We start from the raw sequence: 25,786 nt of genomic DNA on the forward strand, positions 1-25,786 counted from the left end.
CCCTGATCACTTTTCTCGGCCTTTGGTCTTGAGGAAGGCAGAGGAAGAGGGCAGGGATGACACAGGAATATATTAGTGTAGTGAGAGGTGCAAAAGGCTGGAGTGAGAGGTAGGGAAGGGGAGGAGGCCAAATAGAAAAAGCAGAGCAGAGGCAATCAGCTACAGCCTTCTGACTTTGCCTGAGGAGGTTAGAGCATCTCTTTTGGTTGTGGGGTGAGCTGCAGCTTTGGGTAGAAGGCAGTGTCCAGCACTGTCTGTGAGTGTTCGACTCAAGCACTAGTCAAGCAAACCCAAAACAAAACTCAGGTCTTCAGTTATAAGTACTCCTGGTTTCACTCATCTCTAAGCCCAATAGGGTGACAGTAGCAAAATAAGGTTAGCCTTTTGAAGAGCGGCACTACAGCATGCTGGCCACAAGGGATCAAAAAGGAAAGTTGGCAGTTAAACTTCTGTAGGAAAGTACCATCTTGCCTGGCATTTTACTCCCATTTTTACTTGTGTGTCAGTTTGTTTGTGCCTGTTTCACTGGGATCCTGCTAGCCAGGACCCCAGTGCTCATAGTTTGTGGCCTGAATGTTTTCCCTGTGTGGCGCCTAACTGTGTCACTGAGGATTTTCTAACCAGAACCTCAGTGCTTATGCTTTCTCTGTCTATTAAAATTGTCACTACAGGCTAGTGACCATTTTTACCAATTCTGATTGGCACACTGAAACACCCTTATAATTCCTTAGTATATGGTACTATGTACCCAGGGTATTGGGTTCCAGGAGATCCCTATGGGCTGCCACATTTCTATTGTCACCCATAGGGAGCTCAGACCATTCTTACACAGGACTGCCACTGCAGCCTGAGTGAAATAAAGTCCACGTTATTTCACAGCCATTTTACACTGCACTTCAGTAACTTATAAGTCACCTATATGTCTAACCCTCAGTTAGTGAAGGTTAGGTGCAAAGTTACTAAGTGTGAGGGCACCCTGGCACTAGCCAAGGTGCACCCACATTGTTCAGGGCAATTTCCCCGGACTTTGTGAGTGCGGGGACACCATCACACGTGTGCACTACATATAGGTCAATAACTATATGTAGCTTCACAACGGTAACTCCGAACATGGCCATGTAACATGTCTAAGATCATGGAATTGTCCCCCCATGCCAAATCTGGTATTGGGGTGCCAATCCAATGCATTCCGGGGGCTCCAGCATGGACCCCGGGTACTGCCAAACTAGCTCTCTTGGGTTTTCACTGCAGCTACCGCTGCTGCCAACCCTCAGACAGGTTTCTCCCTTTGGAAATAGGTGTTAAGGGCCTGATAGGAGTAGCCTCTCCTGGCCTCTGGGAATGCTTCGAAGGGCACAGATGGTACCCTCCTTGCATAAACCAGTCTACACCGGTTCAGTGATTCCCCAGCCCCTGCTCTGGTGCGAAACTGTACAAAGGAAAGGGGAGTGACCACTCCCCTGTCCATCAACACCCCAGGGGTGGTGCCCAGAGCTCTTCCAGTGTGTCCCAGACCTCTGCCATCTTGAATGCAAAGATGTGAGGGAACAATGGAGGCCTCTGAGTGGCCAGTGCCAGCAGGTGACGTCAGAGACCCCTCCTGATAGGTGCTTACCTGGTTAGGTGGCCAATCCTCCTCTGAGGGCTATTTAGGGTCTCTCCTGTGGGCTTCTCGACAGATAATGAATGCAAGAGCTCACCAAAGTTCCTCTGCATCTCCCTCTTCAACTTCCGCCAAAGATCGACCACTAACTGCTCCAGGACGCCTACAAAACCGCAACAAAGTAGCAGGACGACTACCAGCAACATTGTGGCGCCTAATCCTGCTGGCTTTCTCGACTGTTTCCTGGTGGTGCATGCTCTGAGGGCTGTCAGCCTTCACCCTGCACTGGAAGCCAAGAAGAAATCTCCTGTGGGTGTACGGAATCTTCCCCCTGCTAACGCAGGCACCAAACTTCTGCATCACCGGTCCTCTGGGTCCCCTCTCATCTTGACCAGCGTGGTCCCTGGAACACAGGAGCTGGATCCAAGTGACCCTGACAGTCCAGAGGACTTGTATCCACATTTTGTGGAGGTAAGTCTTTGCCTCCCCATGCCAGACTGTAATCCTGTGTACTGCATGAACTGCAGCTGCTAGGGCTTCTGTGCACTTTTGCAAGAAATCCTTCATGCACAGCTCAGCCCAACTCCCCAGCACTCCATCCTGCATTGCTCAACTCGCTGAGTTGACCACCGGCTTCGTGGGACCCTCCTTTGTAGTGTTGAGACAACTGCCATGCTCAAATTTCTTCAACCCCTGTTCAAGTGCTTCTGCGGGTGCTGCCAGCTTCTGCATGGTCTCTCTGTGTTGCTGAGCTCCTCCAAAGGGCGACCTCCTGGTCCTTCCTGGGCCCGGGCAGCACCCATTTTCTTCAACTTGGACCTTTACAGCTAGCAAGGCTTGTTTGTGGTCTTTCTGCGTCCTCCAGCACGCTGTGTGACATCTTCTGTGCAAAGGAGAAGTTCCTGGGATCTTCCGTTGTTGCAGAATCTTTATCTTCTTCCACCCAGAGGCAGCCCTTTTGCACCTTCATCCGGGGTTTATTGGGCTCCTGCCCCCCCTAGACACTTGCGTGACTCTTGGACTTGTTCCCCTTCCTTTACAGGTCCTCAGGTCCAGAAATCTGTCTTCAGTGCTTTGTAGTCACTTGTTGTCTTTGTAGAATCCCCTATCTCGTCTTTACTGTCTTTCTGGGGTAGTTGGGTAACTTTACTCCTACTTTTCAGGGTCTTAAGGTGGGTTATCTTGGACACCCTTAGTGTTTTCTTACACTCCCAGTGACCCTCTACACACTACACTAGGCCTGGGGTCCATTAGTGGTTCGCATTCCACTTTTGGAGAATATGGTTTGTGTTAACCCTAGACCTATTGCCTCCTATTGCATTCTATTGTGTTCTACACTGTTTGCACTACTTTTTCTAACTGTTTACTTACCTGATTATGGTTTTTGTGTATATTTTGTGTATTTTACTTAGCTCATAAGGGAGTATATCCTCTGAGATACTTTTTGGCATATTGTCACTAAAATAAAGTACCTTTATTTTTAGTAACTCTGAGTATTTTGTTTCTTATGCTATAGTGCTAAGTGATATAAGTGGTTGTTGTGCCATTAATTGTATTTGACCAATGACTTTGTGTTTCACCACTGCACATATTAGTTGCTCAATATTCACCAGTAGCACATTACATGTTGTATTCAGTTTAGCTGCCTATTGGCTTTAACATGGCAGTAGACATTAAATTTGGTATTTAAGTTAGCTGCCTATTGGCTTTATCGTGGAGTTCGACATTGCAGTTGAGACATTGCAGATGAGCTGTATTTTTCCACATGATAGACCAAGCTGTGTTTAACGTGATAAGAGAGCGTATATTTTGTGTTTACCTCTCAATCCAGCCTGGGAACGAGGGAAGTTTGGAGACTTTGCCACTCTCCAAACTTGTTCGGTTCCCCGCCACTGAGCCAGCATGTTTAGACTAAAGGGCCTGTTAGCAGGCTTTTTACGGTGGCCCTGGGCAGCAGCAAAGGGAAATTTTCCAGGACTTCAGTCAGGAGCGGAAGTCGGCTGCCTGGCTTCCCATTTGGGTGGAAAATCTCTTTCTCACGGTTGAACAGGAGTCATCAACTGGCAGGCATGAGAAGGATGACGAGCAGTGATCGGCCCTATGGTGTTGCAATTTTGACTTTTATTCTTTGCTTTGAAGTTATGCTATAATATAATCACATGTATTTGTTGTGTACATTGCAATTGAGAAGTACTTTGATATATTTTGCTTTAATTGCTGTGACTACTTTTAAACATGTGCTTCCAACCTACTGATCTCGTCTTTCAAGAACCTCGTGGTGAAGTAATAATAATAAATGTCTTCTTTAAACTAAGAAGTGCATTCCAGAGAAGTTTTGTCAGCTTGTTCATAAGATAAGGAAAGCAAAACATGTTGGCGTTAGTCGACAGTCTGGTAGTCGAATTGGAGCTTGGAAGTGCACTATTTAAAAGTGTAATTGTTTTTGTTGTTTAGAGAATTAAAGGAGCACGGCAGACCATGTTTGAAAATGCATGTGAAGTTAAACTGCCTTATGGTGCTGTGAGAAACATGTTTTCTTGTTTATCAGGACTTTGTGAGTCTTGGGATGAGTGCTTGGATAAAGCAAAAGTGTTTTCATATTTAGAAAATGTGCGTTTTGAAAGAAATGATGTTCCTTTTGTTCTTGAGAGAAGGGTTTGGATACTTCTGCTTACAGAAAAAAGCATGAGAGATGTAAGCAGTTAGAACATGAAAATAAGAATTTACGTGAGCAAATTAGCCAGAACAAATTATTGCAAGATAAAACTGCTGTTGCAGGAGAGTCTGGCTTTTCACATTCCTGTAATGAGGAGGTTGAAAAAGGTGGGGGCCAGTGTGAGCCTCTTGAGCAGAGCGTAGATCTCAGTGCGCAGAACAGCCCACGGTTGTTGGCAGAAGAAGTGCATTCCTTAAAAGATTACACTGAGCACAAAGTTGAGAATGTTATATTCAGACAGCTTTTGTAAAGTACGATGTCAGACAAGGCAGAAGTACTGTCGCAAAATGTGCAGTTTCTGGGAATTCAGTCGAATCCAGAAAATAGACAGATGTTGTCACAGGTAAAACAAAAGATTTTAGAGTTTCTTACTATTTGCACTAAGCAAGAGACACAGAGTTTCATGAGCTTGTTTGATTTTTGGAAACAGTATAACCCTCATCTGAGTAAAATCTTAACACTTTGGTACAAAGTAACTAGGAAAAAACATGAGTTTAAATGGAGTGAGATCCAGCTGCGTGCCTTTGATTTGGCAAATGAAATAATTCAACAGACTTTAAATTTGTGCGCAGTGCCAAAGGGAAACACTGATTTACATGTAAATCAGGAACAGGGGAGGACAAGGGTGCCCCTGGAACTTTGGACTAGAAAACTATCTGACTTTGTGGAGCGCTGTACTCCTTTTGAAAAACAGCTTTTGACTTGTGCTTGGACTCTAGTGAATACTGAGCAAATTACATTGAATTGTAATGTAATTCTGAAACCTGAACTGCCAATCATGCAGTGGGTAATGAGTTCACCTAAATCTCACAGTATAGGACAGGCACAAGAGGCTAGTATCATACACTGGACCTGGTACATACAAAACAGGGCTTGAGTCACTGCAGCCCTACATGAACAGGTGTCATAAGCCCCTGTGCAGGATGAGGAGAGGGTGCAGAGAGTACCACAGGTAAAAGAGTCACCAGTGAAATTAAGTGCACCATTTGAATTCTTGTCCCCTGAGGATAGAAAGCGTGTTTGTTTGACTAATAATTCATTGAAATGCATGAGTACTAAGAGACAATGGAAAGCAGTGTTATACGATCCAGTTACTGAAAAGTTACTGTCTACCACAGGAGAATGAAAAAGTAACCAATATGTAGAGTTGTACAATGTGTGTCAGACTTTAAAGCAAGAGCTGCTTGAGCTGTGTCATTCTTACACTGATTCCTGTTTCACTGCCAATGGATTAGCCGTTTGGTTTTCCACATGGCTTGTACATAACTGGTTCAATTCCCTTGCAGATGTTAAAGCCAAAATTTCATAGACAGAAGTGTCAACCCAGAATTCTGACTTGGTGGGTATGACTAAGTGGGTGCACTAGAAATGTGGTCATCTGGGAGCAAAAGCCACTTACAGGTGGGCAGAGATTAGAGAGATGCACATTCCCCTAGATTTGATAAAAGCAATGATTTTGCAATGTCCTATTTGTCAGCACACACAACAGCAATCTGTCCCACAAACAGTCAAAGATCAGTTGGGGAGAGGAAAGTTACCAGGACAGATATGGCAAATTGATCAGGTTTTAGGGGGAGTGATTGCTGCAGATTACCAAGGAGAAATCAAAATAATGCTGATAACTAGAAGAGAATCTGATTTATTCATACAGATTGGAGACAGAATTGCCTAAATTGTCACCAGTGCAGTAAATGGAGGTTTGATAAAGTAGGAGTCTGCCCCAGCCCTTCTAAAAGGGCAAAGAAAGGGAAGCTGTGGTGCAGCAGATAAAAACCTCAGTGCTAAGGTGTGGGTTGAATCCCCAAATGACCCTCCAGAACCTGCAGAAATCATAACCAAGGGCCCCAATAACGTCCTGCTGATTATAAAACAAGGAAAGGAAGAAGAAGGGCGCATTTCAGATGACAAATGTTATTTGCAAGAAAAGTCATACTTTTTTCTTTTGCAGATCCTACCACGACTCACCACTGACCATGAGTGTGCTGTGTGGTCTCCCTTCAGGTGATTGCGTGTGGGGTCGGGGGAGGCACCGAACCCCCAACCTGAACCTGATTGATTAAAGTACAAACCCCATGGATCCATTTTGCGCAACTGGCGCCTTCAGTTCAAGTTCTACATGGGATCAATATAAAGTTTGTCATCTTGTTTGATTACATTCTTCCACTGGAACTAAGCAACATTGGCAGTTAACTATCTGTGTTTTTTCGGGTGGAACCCTGACTTTCACTTACATTCCAGCAAACCTTTCAGGTGGACCGTGTACCTTTATATGAGTAGAACCCATGCTACATCAACTTGCTGTTTTAGCAACACTATTATCTCAATCAGAGTATATAAGTTTCAGTCTTTTCATTGTAGATGTATTTGATTTGAAAGGTTATGAGATCAATATGTTAATCCACTTCCATTGCTTTACAGTGATTGCTTTTAGCATTCAAATCTGATTTGCTTATAACATTTTTTATTTTTTATTTTTTTTGTTGTTGTTTGTTTTTGTTTGAAATCAGAGGAACTCATTGGTCATAGGGTGGAGATGTTATGCCATTAATAGTGTTTGACCAATGACTTTGTGTTTCACCACTGCACGTATTAGTTGCTCAATGTTCACCACTAGCACATTACATGTTGTATTCAGTTTAGCTGCCTATTGGCTTTAACATGGCATTAGACATTAAGGGGGTCATTACAACCCTGGCGGACGGTGTTAAAGCGGCGGTAAGTCTGCAAACAGGCCGGCGAAAAAAAAAGAGGAATTATGACCGTGGCGGAAACCGGCAACAAAGACAGCAACTTTAACACTCCGCCCGCCACGGTGGTACAGACAAGCAGCGCGGCGGTCACCGCCAACAGACAGGCGGAAGTCAAAGTACCACCCACAGTATTACAACAGGCCAATCTGCCACCTTTTCCGGGGCGGATTCACCGTGGATAAACACATGGCGGAAACAGCCATTTCAATGGGAAAACGCTCACCTTAACACAATCCACGAGGAGGGAGGGCACCATGGAGCCAGAACTCCAAATACTCCCTGCGATATTCTTCCTGCTCCTCTACGAACATCAGCAACGCCGCCACTGAAGACAACGGTGAGTACTGCACCTACGACATAGGGGAGGGGGGAGGCAAAAGTCAGGGACACACACACGCAACACCCCCACCCGACCCTCGCACACTACAACACACACACCAATGCATTTCCAAACATCACAGTAACAACCCCCAACCCCCCGGAATAATGCAAAGACAAAAGGAAATGAGTTCAACCATTGTAATGTATCAAAATACAATAAGCTAATATATACAGATAGATATCCGCATTTAAAAATTTATACATCACTATTAGTAGTGCAGGTATGCACCATTCAAAGTCCGTGGACCACTGGGCCCAAAATGCATGGACGAGGCCCACACATGATACCTGTCCAGAAACGGAGAGAACACTGCTGGGGCATCAGATCGAAATACAACAGGCACCTCAGGGGGAAGGGAAGGAGGGGCACTTCAGCCAGATGAAAGCACCACGCCAGATCCATGACGGGGCTCCATGCACATTGATGTATCTTGGGGAGTGCAAAGCCGCAGTCTCACAAGCCTTTTCAGTGGGTGGTTTGCCCACTGTACCATCCTGGGGAGTGCAAAGCCACAGTCTCACAAGTCTTTTCAGTGGGTGGTTTGCCCACTGTACCATCCTGGGGAGTGCAAAGCCACAGTCTCACAAGTCTTTGCAGTGGTTGGTTTGCCCACTGTACCATCCTGGGGAGTGCAAAGCCACAGTCTCACAAGTCTTTTCAGTCAGTGGTTTGCCCACTGTACCATCCTGGGGAGTGCAAAGCCACAGTCTCACAAGTCTTTGCAGTGGGTGGTTTGCCTACTGTACCATCCTGGGGAGTGCAAAGCCACAGTCTCACAAGTGGATAACAGTCTACACTGGTTCTGGAGGGGGACTGGTGCCCAGAGTGCTTCATCCTGTTAAGGAATGAGGTAATGGATGCTGTTCTCCACAGGTTCTGGAGGGGGAATGGTGCCCAGAGTGCTTCATCCTGTTAAGGACTGAGGTAGTGGATGCTGTTCTCCACAGGATCTGGAGGGGGACTGGTGCCCAGAGTGCATCACTCTCCCCGTGACGGTCCCAGTTCCGTCACTGGCCCTGGCGCATATGGGCTACCGGTGCTTGATGTTGCGGTGCTTGCCCTGTTCAGCGGTGCTTGCCATAGCGGTCTTTGCCCTGTTCAGCGGTGCTTGACTTAGCAGTTTCTGACCTGTGCAGCGGTGCTTGACTTAGCAGTTTCTGACCTGTTCAGCGGTGCTTGCCATGGCGATCTTTGCCCTGTTCAGCGGTGCTTGCCCTGTTCAGCGGTGCTTGCCATGGCGGTCTTTGCCCTGTTCAGCGGTGCTTGACTTAGCAGTTTCTGACCTGTTCAGCGGTGCTTGCCCTGTTCAGCGGTGCTTGCCATGGCGGTCTTTGCCCTGTTCAGCGGTGGTTGACTTTGCTGTCTCTGACCTGTGCAGCGGTGTTTGCCATGGCGGTCCCTCATTGCCCAGCGGGGCTGTGGCTACCGGGTCCCTCCTGGGCACTGACTCTGGCGGTGGTCTCCTGACCAGTGACGATTGGACTGCCCGTCTGGGCACTGTCTCTGGTGGTGGTCTCCTGACCAATGACGATTGGACGGCCCTCCCGGGCACTGACTCTGGCGGTGGTCTCCTGACCAGTGACGATTGAACTACCCTACTGGGCACTGACTCTGGCGGTGGTCTCCTGACCACTGACGATTGGATGCCCTCCTGGGCACTGACTCTGGTGGTGGTCTCCTGACCACTGACGATGGGACTGGGCACTGACTCTGGCGGTGGTGTCCTGACCACTGACGATTGGACTGCCCTCCCGGGCACTGACTCTGGCGGTGGTGTCCTGACCAGTGACGATGGGGCTGGCGGTGGCATCCTGGGCAGCGGGGATGATGGCGGCCTTCTCCGCCGTGCTGTTCTTCCCAGACTTTGGCGATTTCTTCTGCCCCTTTCCCACCTTGGGAGGAGTCACAGCTGACTCCACACTCCCCCCGGGACCCTTGTGAGCGGCTTTGCCGGCAGGAGTCTTCACCCTCTCCCGTCGGGCACTGTCCAACTTCTGGTGCTTCACGGGGGGGACTGGCTGTGCTTTGGCTCCGTGTCACACTGGGTGCCCTGGTGGCCTGTGCACTCCACATACCTCTAACAGGCACCACTGGTACCGGAGATTTTTTGGCTGAGGTGCTAGTACAGGACCTATGAATTGGAGGGGTTGGGGTGGTGGGAAAGAGGTCAACGTTGCTCAGGAAAAGTTTCTGACGAACACTGGGACGGGTAGCTGGAGGGGGTCTGGGAGTGGAGGAAGAGGAGGTGGTTGTAGGAGGTGTAACTTTTGATGATTTGGGTGCAGGTGCATGTTCTGGAGGCTGTCGTGAGGTGGATGGATGTTGGGTGTGTGTGTGGCCGCGTTTGTGTACTTTGGGAGGGGGCGTCACAGACACACTGGGAGAGGACACAGGGGACGTGTAAATGGTAGTGGGGGTGGTGAGTGCAGGTGAGCGGGGTGTGGTGGTGGGTGTTCTGGTACAAATCCTAGTGGCTGTAGTGGTAGTGCATGCAGGTGAGAGTGTGGACGACACTGGAAGGGAGGAGGGAGACAACGAGGAGGGGGACAGAGTGGAGGAAGTGGATGTTGCTGTGTCTGTATGTGAGTGATGCTTGTGTGAGTGCCTGTGGGATGTGTGGTGCCTATGTTTGCCTGAGCTTCCCTTGTGTGTTGAGGTGTGTGCAGGCTGGTCTGATGGTGTGTTTGGGATAGGCAGAGGTACAGGGGATTGGGTCTGGGTGGAGGAAGTTGGAGGGGGGAGGCTAGACACAGGGACAATGGCTGCCATCAGTGCTGAGGCCAGAGATTGCAGGGTGCGATGATGGGCAGCTTGACCAGAATGAATGCCCTCCAGGAATGCATTAGTGTGTTGCAACTCCCTTTCTACACCCTGGATGGCATTCACAATGGTAGACTGCCCAACAGTGAGTGAGGCAGGGCCTGAGGTGCTTGGGGCGAAGGTGATGCCCACCCTCCTGGGTGAGTGGGCACGGGGCGAAGGCTGAGGGGCTGCTGGGAGGGTGGTGCTGGTAGGGGGGGGTGGCGGCTGTACCTGTAGAAGTGGGGGGCACAGATTTTGCTGCCACCACAAGGGATCTCCCATCGGAGGACGAGATCGTGTCGCTGGTTGCTGATCCGGTGACCGCCGTGAACCTCCCCTTGCCATCCGTCCCACTGGTGTATTCAGAGTCCGTGGTGTGGCCCTCCATGGCCATGTGGGATGCAGCCCCCTCGTGCTCCGGTGCCACTGTACCTCCGCCTGATGATGCTGATGCACAAAAGAACAGGGAGAGCACAAAAAAGGGGGGGGAACAGAAGAAAGACAGGTTGAGTGCATGGCTTACCGCTACCATTGGTGGACAATACAGACACAGCAGCCCCCTGCACTACGCCGCGCTGTTGGGCTCTACACATGCAGTTCCTGGGATATGGCCTACATGGCTATGGTGGACATCTGCACACATAGATGACACAGGGGCATGTATACCTGTACTTGGCACTCTACAGAGGTGGGGTGGAGGGCCACATGGCCTGCATTACGGAGGGGCCTAGCCTACGGAACTCGCCCTGGCCTAGGGAAACCCACAGCCCTCCTCCCCCACCCAGACCCCTCCACTGCGCGCAAAGTCAGCTCAATGAGAGTGTACTCACCCCCTTGTGTCTGCTGTGATGCCCTCAAGCGCCCATCCAACACAGGGTAGGCCACCGCCAGGATCTGGAACATCAGGGGGGTCATGGTGCGACGGGCACCCCTCCCACATTGGGAGGCCATCCCCAGCTGAGCCTCCACCGTCTTCTTGCTCCAGCGGCGAATGTCCTCCCATCTTTTCCGGCAGTGGGTGCTCTGTCTCTGGTGGACCCCCAGGGTCCGGACGTCCTTGGTGATGGCACGCCAAATATCCTTCTTCTGGTGGGCGCTGACCTACATGACATGTACAGGGGAAGAAGAGATGTCATTAGCAACTGCACCGTCGAAGTGAGTGGCCCACATCCCTACCCTTGCCATCTGGCACATGCATTCACAGTCCTTCGTACTTGCAGAACTCTGCCCCCTTCCTTCTTACATCTAGCCCTGTCCACCCAGCCATAGCCCATACAACTTGCACCCTATGTACTCCCCTGTTGGTCTGGAGGACCGTAGAGTAGCGTGTACTGGGGGAGGACCCCGTCCACGAGCTTCTCCAACTCCTGTGCAGTGAAGGCAGGGGCCGTTTCCCCAAACGCACATTCCATTGTCTCTTCCAGACCGAGGTCACAGCAGCACTTGCAGTATAGGTCCTCTCCTGTCGAAGATCAGGTATCGAGTGATTGAACAGATAGAAAATGGCGGTCACGTCTGCGGCGGTGACGTCCGCGGTGGTGCGTATCATCACCGCCGGCGCACTTCGTCATTGGCTCCTGGGACCCATAGGGTCCAATGTTAACCAATGCAGCATTGCGCAGCGGTCTTCGACCGCCTACCGCGACGGTGTACAACGCCAGAGCAGTTACCTCACATCCCATTGTCCCTGTTTAGAGGTCAGGCAGCCGCCATTTCAGGGGCCCACATGGCTTCATTTTCAACTGAGTCACACATACCTAGGCCTGGACTCAACACACATACAGACTACTTTTTGGATTTTGTTTGGTGTTCTGTGTAGCTGTGGGTACATACCTCTGAGTTGCTTGACTCTGTGGTCGCTGTTGTCCTTCCTACGCATGGTCAGCTGAGACATGTGAGGAGATGGCGGAATCCTCCAGTGTACAGACCGCTGGTGGACCTGTTGACAATGAAGGAGAGACATTTAATCATCACCTACAGGTTTGACCGTGCCACAATCCAGGAACTGTGTACCCAGTTGGAGCCAGACCTCATGTCACCAATCCGCCATCCCACAGGAATCCCCCCTCAACTGCAGGTGCCATCAGTGCTCCATTTCCTAGCAAGTGGGTCATTTCAAACAACAGTGGCCATGGCATTAGGGATGTCCCAGCCTATGTTTTCCAACGTGTTGTCCAGAGTGTTGTCTGCCCTGCTGAAACACATGAGGAGCTACATCGGTTTCCCTCAGGTGGATTATTTGGCTACTGTTAAAGGTGACTTCTATGCCCTGGGACACATCCCTAACATCTTAGGTGCCATTGATGGGACCCATGTAGCTCTGGTCCCCCCCCACAGGAGTGAACAGGTGTACAGGAACCGGAAGAGTTTTCATTCCATGAATGTACAGATGGTATGTTTGGCAGACCAGCTCATCTCCCAGGTAAATGCTATGTTCCCTGGCTCAGTGCATGACGCCTACATCCTGTGGAATAGCAGCATCCCTTATGTGATGGGTCAACTCCAGAGGCACCGGGTGTGGCTATTAGGAGACTCTAGTTACCCCAACCAGTTATGGCTATAGTCCCCAGTGAGGAATGTAAGGACCAGGGCAGAGGAACGCTACAATGAGGCCCATGGGCGGACTAGGAGGGTGATCAAACGCACCTTTGGCTTCCTGAAGGCCAGGTTCAGGTGCCTCCATATGACAGGTGGTTCCCTATTCTACTCACGAAGGAAGGTGTGCCAGATCATCATCGCCTGCTCTATGCTTCACAATCTTGCTTTGCGACGCCAGGTGCCTTTTCTGCAGGAGGATGGTCCAGATGACGGTGTTGTGGCAGCTGTGGAGCCTGTGGACAGTGATGAGGAGGAAGCAGAGGAAGAAGACATTGACAACAGGGACTCAGTCATACAGCAATATTTCCAGCGACACACAGGTGAGAACACTTTCTTGACTACTACATTTACTTTCACACTTCTACCTTTATCCTGTCTGTCTATCTCAAGCAGTATTTGGTAACTGAGTTGTACATTTCCATTACGGTTTCACAGGTGTGGTTACCAACGTGTGTCATCTGCTTGCATCCTTCATGGACTTGTGATGTGTGACATAGCTATGTTGACATAACATTTTCTAACGGATTTTGTCATTGTCATAGCTAATACACATTTTCAAAATCACAGACTGACTCCAGAGATTTTTGTGCTTCAAGGGTTTTTATTGAAGTGCTATTTATTGAAGGGAGTAGTAAAATGGTGATGGGTGATGGTGGAGGAATGTCCATGGCAGAGTCCAGTCTATTAGTCTCACAGGTGCATTGCCCATATGTGCATAGGAAGTGGAGCTGGGGCAGTTCCAATATGGACAGGGTTACAAAGTGGGACAGTGGGATGACAATCAGGGTGGTCTTATTTCTAGGCGGGGGTCTTGCCATCGTGCTCTGTCCTGTGCCTGGATTTCAGGGACTGCTTGCTGGGTGGTTCTCTGTCTGCAGGGGGTGGGGTGCTGGTATGGTGGTCCTGTGGCGGGGCGTCCTATCCACTAGCGCCGGCGGAGGTGGTGGGCAGTTCATCGTCCATGCTAGTGTCAGGGGCCCCTTGGAGTGCCACGGTGTCCCTCATGGTGTTCTGTATGTCCTTCAGCACCCCTACGATGGTGCCCAGGGCGGAGCTGATGTTTCTGAGTTTCTCCCTGAGCCCCAAATACTGTTCCTCCTGCAGGCGCTGGGTCCCCTGAAACTTGGCCAGGACCGTAGCCATCGTCTCCGATGATGGAGGAGAGGGCCTCGTGGAGAGTGGGTTCCCTTGGCCTGTCCGCCCTCTGTCGCACAGCAGCCCTCCCAGTTCCCCTGTGTTCCTGGGCCTCTGTCCCCTGGACCGTGTGCCCACTACCACTGCCCCCAGGTCCCTGTTGTTGTTGGGGTGGTGGGTTATCCTGGGTTCCCTGTAGTGGTGGACACACAGCTGATTGACGTGTCCTTGATACGGAGGTATGGGCCCGCTGGGTGGATGATGTACTGGTGTTTCCAGAGGATGGAAGGTCAGGGTTGGGTTGTGCCTGTGCAAGGGTAACCGACTGCCCCGAGGCCCACGATGGTCCGGGCTGGTCATCTGGATCCAGTTAACCAGAGCTGCTGTCATCACTGTGGGCCTCTTCTGTGGGTGGGGTAGAGATGTCTGGACCCTCCTGTCTGGTGACGTTAGGTAGTGGTCCTGCAGGGGTATAAAAGCATGATTATTGCATCTGTGTGTGTCATGGTGTGCAATGGGTGGGTGAGCGTGTACCTCAGTGCTAGCATTCCTGTGTGGGGCCTTGTGTGATGATGGTTAGGGGGTGTTATGGGTATGTGCAGTGGGCATGCTTTAGTGATGGGTTTCCATGCTTTGTTGTGTCATGCAGGGCTTGGTGTTGGGATGGGTGGTTTGTGTTATTAATACATTAGTGAGGAGTTGGAATGATAGGGGAGGGGGTGAGGGTGGGAGTGTGTGGTAGCATGCAGGTCGGGTGGGGGATATGATGGTTAAGATTTGACTTACCAGTGTCCATTCCTCCACCGACTCCACCGAGGCCCTCTGGATGCATAATGGTCAAGACCTGCTCCTCCCATGTTGTTAGTTGTGGGGGAGGAGGTGGGGGACGGCCGCCAGTCCGCTGTACTGCGATGTTGTGCCTGGAGTCCACGGAACGCACCTTCCCCCGTAGGTCGTTCCACTTCTTCGTGATGTCGTCCCGATTTCTTGGGTGCTGTCCCACTGCGTTGACCTTGTCGACTATTCTTCGCCATAGCTCCATCTTCCTTGCAATGGAGGTGTGCTGCACCTGTGATCCAAATAGCTGTGGCTCTACCCGTACGATTTCCTCCACCATGACCCTGAGCTCCTCCTCGGAGAACCTGGGGTGTCTTTGACGTGCCATGGGGTGGTGTAGGTGATGTGTGGGATGGTGTATGTGGTGATGAGTGTGGTGATATGTAGTGGTGTGTGGTGTTTAGTGCGTGGATGTTGTGTGGGTAATGGTGTTGTGTGCCTCTGTGTGGTGGGGTTGTCTATGCTGTGCTCTCTCTGTCGCCTTCGTCTATACTTTTTGGTCATAGGGGTTTGTGGGTGATGAGGGTGTGTGTTTTATATTGTAATGGGTATGTGGGAGTGGTGTTTGTATGTGTATCAGGTGTGTGTATTTCGAATTGTCCAATGTGGCGGTGTTTTGGAGATGTGTGTGTATTTTGAGCGCGGCGGTGTGTATAGCCAATGGAATACCGCAGTTGAAAGACCGCCGCTTGGATTCGTGGGTCGTAATAGCATGGGCGTGTTTCTGTTGGCGTGACGGTGGAGGTTTTCTTTTCGCCAGTTTATCACTGACCTTTGTTGTGGCGGACTTGTGTGGGTGTCTGAATTTCGGCGGATTCCGAGATACGGGTCATAATAGCTGTGGCGGAATTCCACGGCCGCGGCGGGTATTGGCGGTCTTCTGCACGGCGGTTAGCAGCTTTTACCGCCAATGTTGTAATGACCCCCTAAATTTGGTATTTAGGTTAGCTGCCTATTGGCTTTATCGAGGAGTTCGACATTGCAGTTGAGACATTGCAGATGAGCTGTGTTTTTCCACATGATAGACCAAGCTATGTTTAACGTGATAAGAGAGTGTATATTTTGTGTTTGCCTCTCAATCCAACCGGGGAACGAGTGAAGTTTGGAGACTTGGCCACTCTCCAAACTTGTTTGGTTCCCCCCTACTGAGCCAGCATGTTTAGACTAAGGGGTCTGTTAGCAGGCTTTTTACGGTGACCCTGGGCAGCAGCAAGGGGAACTTTTCCAGGACTTCAGTCAGGAGCGGACGTCAGCTGCCTGGCCTCCTGTTTGGGTGGAAAACCTCTTTCTTGCGGTTGAACAGGACTCATCAACTTGCAGGCATGAGAAAGATGACCAGCAGTGATAGGCCCCTACGGTGATGCAATTTTGACTTTTATTCTTTGCTTTGAAGTTATGCTATAATATAATCACATGTATTTGCTGTGTACATTGCAATTGAGAAGTACTTTGATATAATTTTCTTTCATTGCTGTGACTACTTTTAAGCGTGTGCTTCCAACCTACTAATCTCATCTTTCAGGAACCTCGTGGTGAAGTAATAATAATAAATGTCTTCTTTAAACTAAAAAGTGTATTCCAGAGAAGTTTTGGCAGCTCGGTCATAAGATAAGGAAAGCAAAACAGTGGTATAGTAGGAGCTTTGCATGTCTCTTTGTTCAGCCTAAGCTGCTCTGCTATAGCTACCTCTATCAGCCTAAGCTGCTAGAACACCTCTAATCTACTAATAAGGGATAACTGGACCTGGCACAAGGGGGAAGTACCACAAGGTACCGAGTATAAGCCAGGCCAGCCTCCTACATTGGTGGTGCAGCGGTGGGATAAGTACTTGTAACTGCTTTACCACTTTGTCATTGGTGCTTTTCATAAGAAAAACATATACCAAATACTTCAGAATATACACAGTAACCTAAACAGTTAAACTTTCCTCCTCTAAAAAGTTTCTGAAAACTTTTAAACGTTTTCAAAAGTTTGAAAAAGTTTTTTTTTCTGTTCTTCCAAACGCTCTAAAAAAATGTCTCTCTCTGTCCTAAACGTTTTCTATCATGTCTGCAGTAGAGCTTACTCCCACAGTTGTCCAGGCAACATATGGGAATCTAAACTTTAAAAGTTTGAGGAGTCTCTGCATAGAAAGAGGTTTAGCAATTGGTAAGAATCCTACAAAAGATTTTCTCCGTAGCCTTCTCCTAGAAAGTGAACAGAACCAGTCTGGCCCATCCCAGGATCAGGAGGTAGAGGAGAGGGGTACCCAGTCAGACTCAGAGGAGTCCCCTGAGGTTGCTGGGGAGGGTTCGTCCAAGGGCCTGTTGTGGAATCGCATTTTACAGTTCTTAGGTATGCTATGCCTAGTGGCCCCTATGATACACAATGACAATCTCTGCACAGGCCTATCATTAAGTAAAGAGGCCTACAAATGTAATTCGCTACTGCTAGGAACGCATTATGTTGCAAGGCTTGCTCTCTGAACAGCCACCATGAAATATCATCGTCATTGCATGCTAACTGAAGCTCTGCGGTCAAAAGACCTCGGAGGCCATTCTGACTTTCCCGCTGGGTCGGCGGGCGCCCGCCAACGGAGCGCCCACCGGCCCAGCGGGAAAGGCCCTGCAACACAGAAGCTGGCTCCGAATGGAGCCGGCGGTGTTGCAGGGGTGCGACGGGTGCAGTTGCACCTGTCGCGATTTTCACTGTCTGCTACGCAGACAGTGAAAATCATGCTGGGGCCCAGTGGCATGGGCAGTGCAGGGGCCCCCAGGGGCCCCACGACACCTGTTCCCGCCATCCTGTTCCTGGCGGTAAAAACCGCCAGGAACAGGCTGGCTGGAAGGGGGTCGGAATCCCCATGTCGGCGCTGCTTGCAGGGCCAGGGGAAATCTGGCGGGAAACCGCTGGATCCCCTTTTCTGACCGCGGCTTTACCGCCGCGGTCAGAATGGGCAGGAAAGCACCACCAGCCTGTTGGCGGTGCTTTCCGTCGTTCACAGCCCTGGCGGGTTTTACCGCCAGGGTCGGAATGACCCCCTATGTGTCTATGTGTATGAGTGTGAGAATTTAAGAGGAACTGGCAGGTGTTGTCAGCGTCCGTGTGTGTATAGGAATGATAGTGGTTCATTCCAGTATCGGGATGATAGTGGTTCATTCCGGTGGAGCAGGCAGGTGGTGCCAGGCTCTGTTTGTCGTGTTAAACAATTGTTATGTTATCTGTTTCCTGTGATATTGCAGTTCTTTGAATAATGCTTATGGCATATTGAACTATCGGCTACTAATGTGAAATGGTGTAAACTATAGATGCTGGTTTGATTTTGTGTGTGTGTGAAAGTGGTTTTTGAGCTATAAATACGTGTGTGTGCGAAAGTGGTTTTTGATTCATGAAGGAATGGTTCACCACAAGGTGGTGTACTGTGATTTATTTTGACTACATGCATTTGCGCTTTAGGATAAGAATTTTTTGAAAATTTAAGACTAGGTGGGTGGACTCCTGGGCGACATAATACCGATTTTTATGACAATTGACTGATTTAATCTGCAAACATCACACAGAACAAACACCACCCTGCACTCACTACATATTTGATACAAGGGGTGGGAGTAGGATCACCCCGCAGGGCAAGTTGTACTGTGACCCTTGTCTATGGTTCTGCCGTCACATGTGGTTGCCTGACTTGTTCACCGCTATTGCATTATTTCTGTGTCACTGGCCAAGGATCTGGTCCAGTTTCCAATATCATACAGCCGCACCCTGCCCCAGAGCAGGAAAGCAAGGGTGTGATATTCTTAAATTTCCTTCCTGACTATTCTGTCATCACTTGATTCGCCCCAAAGGACGCCAGTGTGGACGCCGTCACTAGCACCTTGGGTACTGTCTGATTTCAAACTTTGTGTGAGCTAAGGTGGACATGGCTGGCTGAAATTGTGGCATGAATGCAGACCGGCTTCCTGCTTTTACTAATAAATGATTGCTGCTGGCAGAGAGAGGCTCCGTGCATGAATGCACCCATTGCTATCCCTTCTGTGTCACGGGGTATGAGCGGTGTAAAGAATACACTGACATCCTACTGTTTTCTGGAGCGATTTTAATTGTCTTCGTGTTATGTAACAAAAGGCTAGGGTAAGACAGTCATGGGGAACCCTCTTAGTAAAGGCAAACTAGAGACACATCAACATAGCCCCCAAGGACAGTCCAGCATACCAAATAGCGGCGAAAGAAGGCCTACATGGACTACTGTACTTAGACTTTGACTTTGCAAGGAAAGTGACAGTATTGTTTCGGTGGCTTTGCGGACATGTGTTGTGCTTTACAATGCCGTCTACATAATAGTAGCATATGGGATGCCCCTTGAATGTGGGGCTGTCCTGTATGTGGAGGATAATTTAAAAATAATCCATAATATCAAGATGTGGAAGGAGGTGCTCCGCAATACAAACACACAGCTGGAGATCACAAGACACAGTCTCTCGACGTACATAAACATGTACAGAGTTAAACAGAATAATAGCCATGGGAAGGGCTGCTTTGGAAGGATCTGGATACATTGTTTAGTAATATTGTACCATGAGATTTGTGGGAGGATTGTAAGAAAGCGATACACTGGTCTGAAATATGTGACCACTACTCCAATTACTACACTATCATTTGCCACTAGACTAAGTATGGGAAAGGTTTGCAAGTAGACAAGGAATGGCTGTAACATGCTTACACACTGTAGAAAATGTAAGTTCAATTGTTAAGTTATCACACGTAATAAGACACAAGCTTCTGACTTTATCACTTGTTAATGGCTTTAGGTTAAGATCCTCAGGGGGGCATTTCACTGTACAGCTGTGGATAGTGTACAACAGTGGTTCCCAACCTATAGTCCGTGGACCCACTGAGGTCCGTGACACATTCTCAGGGGGTCCCCAGGCCTGGCTGGGAGGAAGTCACTTCTCTAGCTGGTGCCTCTACAGAAACATATGTGTGAGTGTTTTTATATTTATTACTTCCTTTCTTCAGCAGGTTTAAAAGCACTGCAAAGATCATTGTACAGCGAAAATAAAATCGTCAAGATAACGCCAGTGATTAACCCCTTCGCTGCCAGGCCTTTTCCCCCTCCTGTGCCGAGCCTTTTTTTGGCTATTTGGGGCAGTTCGCGCTTAGGCCCTCATAACTTTTTGTCCACATTTGCTAGCCAAGCCAAATTTGCGGCCTTTTTTTCCAACATCCTAGGGATTCTAGAGGTATCCAGACTTTGTGTGTTCCCCAGAAGCAGGCCAAGAAATTAGCCAAAATACAGTGAAAATTTCATTTTTTTAAAAAAAATGGGAAAAAGGGGCTGCAGAAGAAGGCTTGTGGTTTTTTCCCTGAAAAGGGCATCAACAAAGGGTTTGTGGTGCTAAAATCACCAGCTTCCCAACTTTCAGGAACAGGCAGACTTGAATCAGAAAACCCAATTTTTCAACACGATTTTGGCATTTTACTGGGACATACCCCATTTTTACGATTTTTTGTGCTTTCAGCCTCTTTCCAGTCAGTGACAGAAATGGGCATGAAAACAACGCTGGATCCCAGAACCCCCAACATTTCTGAAAGGTAGACAAAATTCGGAATTTAGCAAGGGGTAATTTGTGTAGATCCTACAAGGGTTTACTACAGAAAATAACAACTGAAAAAGAAAAATATTGAAATTGAGTTGAAAAAAACATCAATTTTTCTCTACGTTTTACTCTGTAACTTTTTTCTGCAATGTCAGATTTTTGAAAGCAATATACCGTTACGTCTGCTGGACTCTTCTGGTTGCGGGCATATATAGGGCTTGTAGGTTCATCAAGAACTCTAGGTACCCAGAGCCAATAAATGATCTGCACCCTGCAGTGGGTTTTCATTCTATACCGGGAATACAGCAATTCATTTGCTGAAATATAAAGAGTAAAAAATAGCTATCAAGAAAACCTTTGTATTTCCAAAATGGGCACAAGATAAGGTGTTGAGAAGCAGTGGTTATTTGCACATCTCTGAATTCCGGGGTGCCCATACTAGCATGTGAATTACAGGGCATTTCTCAAATAGATGTCTTTTTTGCACACTGTCTTACATTTGGTAGGTGAAAATGTAGAGAAAGACAAGAGGAAATAACACTTCTTTTGCTATTCTATGTTCCCCCAAGTCTCCTAATAAAAATGATACCTCACTTGTGTGAGTAGACCTAGCGCCCGCGACAGGATATGCCCCAAAACACAACGTGGACACATCACAGAAAACAGAGCTGTTTTTTGCAAAGTGCCTACCTGTAGATTTTGTCCTCTAGCTCAGCCGGCACCTAGGGAAACCTACCAAACCTGTGCATTTTTTAAAACTAGAGACCTAGGGGAATCCAAGATGGGGTGACTTGTGGGGCTCTGACCAGGTTCTGTTACCCAGAATCCTTTGCAAACCTCAAATTTTGGCAAAAAAAAACACATTTTCCTCACATTTCGGTGACAGAAAGTTCTGGAATCTGAGAGGAGCCACAAATTTCCTTCCACCCAGCGTTCCCCCAAGTCTCCCAATAGAAATGATACCTCACTTGTGTGGGTAGGCCTAGCGCCCGCAACAGGATATGCCCCAAAACACAACGTGGACACATCACAGAAAATAGAGCTGTTTTTAGCAAAGTGCCTACCTGTAGATTTTGGCCTCTAGCTCAGCCGGCACCTAGGGAAACCTACCAAACCTGTGCATTTTTGAAAACTAGAGATCCAGGGGAATCCAAGATGGGGTGAATTGTGGGGCTCTGACCAGGTTCTGTTACCCAGAATCCTTTGCAAACCTCACAATTTGGCTAATAAAACATGTTTTCCTCACATTTCGGTGACAGAAAGTTCTGGAATCTGGGAGGAGCAACAAATTTACTTCCACCTAGCGGTCCCCCAAGTCTCCCGATAAAAATCATACCTCACTTGTGTGGGTAGGCCTAGCGCCCGCGACAGGAAATGGCCCAAAACACAACGTGGACACATTAAATTTTTTCATGGAAAACAGTGCCTACCTGTGGATTTTGGCCTCTAGCTCACCCGCCCCCAGGGGGGGGCAGAAATGGCCTAAAATAAATTTGTCCCCCAACCCCTCCGGGAGCGACCCTTGCCTACAAGGTCGCTCCCCTTGCGTGACGGCGCAAAAAAAAGATCCCTGGTGCCTAGTGGTTTCTGCCCCCCTTGTTATGGTCTAAATACAATTTGCCCCCCAGGGGAGTGACCCTTGCCTGATGGGTCGCTCCCCATCTCTAAAAAAACAAACAAAAAAAAGAAAACACCAAAAACTATTTGCCCTGGCGCCTAGAGGTTTCTGCCCCCCCTGGGGGCAGATCGGCCTAATACCAATAGGCCGATCTGCCCCCAGGGGGGGCAGAAATGGCCTAAAATAAATCCCCCCCCCCCCGGGGAGCGACCCTTGCCTACAAGGTAGCTCCCCTTGCATGACGGCGCAAAAAAAAGATCCCTGGTGCCTAGTGGTTTCTGTCCCCCTTGGGGGCAGATTGACCTACAATCGGCCAATCTGCCCCCAAGGGGGGCAGAAATGGTCTAAATACAATTTGTCCCCCAGGGGAGCGACCCTTGCCTGATGGGTCGCTCCCCATCTCTAAAAAAACAACAAAAAAACAACAAAAAAACACAAAAAAACTATTTGCCCTGGCGCCTAGAGGTTTCTGCCCCCCCTAGGGGCAGATCGGCCTAATACCAATAGGCCGATCTGCCCCCAGGGGGGGCAGAAATGGCCTAAAATAAATTTGCCCCCCACCTCCCCCGGGGATCGACCCTTGCCTACAAGGTCACTCCCCTTGGGTGACAGCGCAAAAAAAAGATCCCTGGTGCCTAGTGGTTTCTGCCCCCCTTGGGGGCAGATTGACCTACAATCGGCCAATCTGCCACCAAGGGGGGCAGAAATGGTCTAAATACAATATGTCCCCCAGGGTTGCGACCCTTGCCTGATGGGTCGCTCCCCATCTCTAAAAAAACAAAGAAACAAAAAAAAAACCACAAAAAAAACTATTTTCCCTGGCGCCTAGAGGTTTCTGCCCCTCCTGGGGGCTGATCGGCCTAACACCAATAGGCTGATCTATCCCCCAGGAGGGCAGAAATGGGCTAAAATAACCCCCCCCCCCAGGGAGCGACCCTTGCCTAATGTGTCGCTCCCCTTGGTGAAATTCACGCAAAAAAAAAAACTCCCTGGTGTCTAATGGTTTCTGCCCCTCTTGGGGGCAGATTGGCCTCATCAATATAGGCCAATCTGCCCCCACGGGGGCAGAAATGGCCTAAATATAATTTGCCCCCTAGGGGAGCGACCCTTGCCTAAGGGGTCACTCCCCACCTAAAAAAAAAGAAAACATTACAAAAAGAAAAAAAAAAAATGATCCCTGGTGCCTAGAGGTTTCTGCCCCCCCTGGGGCCAGATTGGCCTAATAATAGGCCCATCTGCCCCCAGGGGGGCCAGAAAAGGCCTTCCCAAAAAAATGCCCCCCCCGGGAGCGACCCTTGCCCAAAGGGTCGCTCCCCTTGCGTGAAATTCAGGCAAAAAAAAAAAAAACTCCCTGGTGTCTAATGGTTTCTGCCCCCCTTGGGAGCAAATTGGCCTCATCAAAATAGGCCAATCTGCCCCCAAGGGGGGCAGAAATGGCCTAAATATAATTTGCCCCCTAGGGGAGCGACCCTTGCCTAAGGGGTCGCTCCCCACCTAAAAAAAAAAGAAAACATTACAAAAAGGAAAAAAAAAAAAAGATCCCTGGTGCCTAGAGGTTTCTGCCCCCGGCGCCGATCGGCCTAATAATAGAGCTTCCAGCGCGATGGGGGAAGACCCTATGACTAATAAGCGCGCGCTCGGTTGGGTTGGGGGGGTCGGAGGTGGAAGGGGAAGGGCTTCCCCTTCCATCCCTGACTTGGGGGGGTGGAGGGTAACCCCACAGAGGGAGCGCTAGCGCTCCCTCTGGGCTCTGTGCACAGGACGTAATGGTTACGTCCTGGGCACAGCAGCACTGTGCCTCAGGACGTAACCATTACGTCCTGGGCACAGAACGGGTTAATGTACCTGCTGGGGAGGAATGAGAGTTTTTGACAGTGGCAGTTTAGAACTGAAAGGTAGTGCAGATGGTTAATATGCTGGCTGCAAAGGATGTGCATCATACAAAGAACAGTATTTTATGTGGAAGGAACAGTGGGTTACTGCTTTTGACACAGAGATTCTTTAGTTACTGTATAGTTCATAATCGTAATCTAGCACAGTGAGCTATGAACTGCAATTAGGGAGCTGCATGCCAACTGCATAGCACAAATTAGAAAGCTGTTTTTTCCCAGTCCCAGTGTTCTGAATGCTAAGTTTGTGCTTCTCCAGACCAAGCACTCTTAGAAAAATGCCTACTAATGTGGATGCCATGTGAATCCTACACCTTGTACTCCCCTGTAAAGTGCTCCAACACCTACACTGGTATGAGAGATGCTATAATAAAAATTAATTACATGTGACAAAAAGGATAGGGAGAGAAGAGAGGCACTTATGGTTTACTTCCTTTCCCCACCACATATTTATGTATAAAAGCTTTCTTAGATCTTATGTATCTAAAAATAATAACAGAAATAGCCCCCGAAATAATGAAAGAAATTGCCCGAAGGATTCACCTTTCCTAAATGAGAATAAAGATTGAAAAAGTTAGTCGCTGAGATGCAGCACAAACATTCCCAATAAAATGTTTAGATTTTTGAATATTCTTTCAATATAAAAGAATTATTTCATGTTTGAAATTTAAATTGTGCAAATTGCTTGGGGGTACCTGGCTTCCAGTAATGTTTCACTGGTGGTCCCCAGGAGTAAAAAGGTTAGGAGCCACAAGTGTACAACAAATAACAACTTTCTTATGTAGGGATTGCATTTAAAAATATTTAACCCATGCAAAGGTTGCCAAAATTCTTACAGTGAACAAATTTAGTCTTGAGGGAACAGAGGATTCATTTGCAGCAGTTAACAATATGTTGTCAGGAGTGTGGAATTTTATAAAATGTCTAATTGTCCATGGGACAGTTTGTGTCATCAGTCCTGTAAAAACACATGCATATTTTCTCCTGCTAAAATGGTGTTTACAAATATTGTCTAGGAGTTCGATTTCCTGGTCTGCCTCTTTAAATGCTAGTTCATGCATAAAAGCTGTAAATCTGCACTAATGCAGCAACAGATACCATGGGTGCACTTTGTGATTTTCTTTAAGAATTCTGCCACAAACTGGTTATCACAGACCTTTTGTTATTTGAATTCTGTCTCTCTTTTTATTGACTGGCTTCAGTGGTAGTGACACCATTCTGCTCTTCCATACAAAGCATATTGGCACAAAGTAGTTTTGGCACAAAGTAGTTTTGTTCATGCCAGGAACTACTGTGGCAATGTGTAACTTTGGTGAAAAGGTTACATTGATTTTGGAAATACCACCATGCATCCGCACATTTTACTAAATGATACTTCAAAGAAATGACACCTAAAATATCATGGTAGTTTAGCAGAATGTTTCTTTCCTAGTTATATTGTTTGTGAAGATATTTTAAAAGCAGAGAATAGCAAATTTTGCTTTCACGCTTCTGCAGATATTTGCATCTGATAAGAGAGCATTCTGGAAGAATTGTGCTGGGCATTTGTTTACGGTAATTCCATACCCCTGGTGTGTAGCTCTATAGAGTACATACTAATAATTTAGTCATGTTCAATGACAGAAGAGATATAGAAATTAACAGAAGAGTTACTATGTGCTGAATTGTAAATAATATAAGGAAATAATGGATATATAAAAATTTGGGTTCTGGTTGAGATGTAGAGTGAGTTAGTTATGTGATAACAAACTTCTACTAAGGTGTATTGATATTTAAAATAAACATATTAGTGCAGTAATAATAATTACACATGATGTGTTAGTGACTGATCGATTTCACTTAATAAGAGGCTAAAAGAAAATAACACAAGTGGATGTTTAAACA

The sequence above is a fragment of the Pleurodeles waltl genome, chromosome 6 (assembly GCF_031143425.1).
Source record: "Pleurodeles waltl isolate 20211129_DDA chromosome 6, aPleWal1.hap1.20221129, whole genome shotgun sequence".
Lineage (NCBI taxonomy): Eukaryota > Metazoa > Chordata > Amphibia > Caudata > Salamandridae > Pleurodeles > Pleurodeles waltl.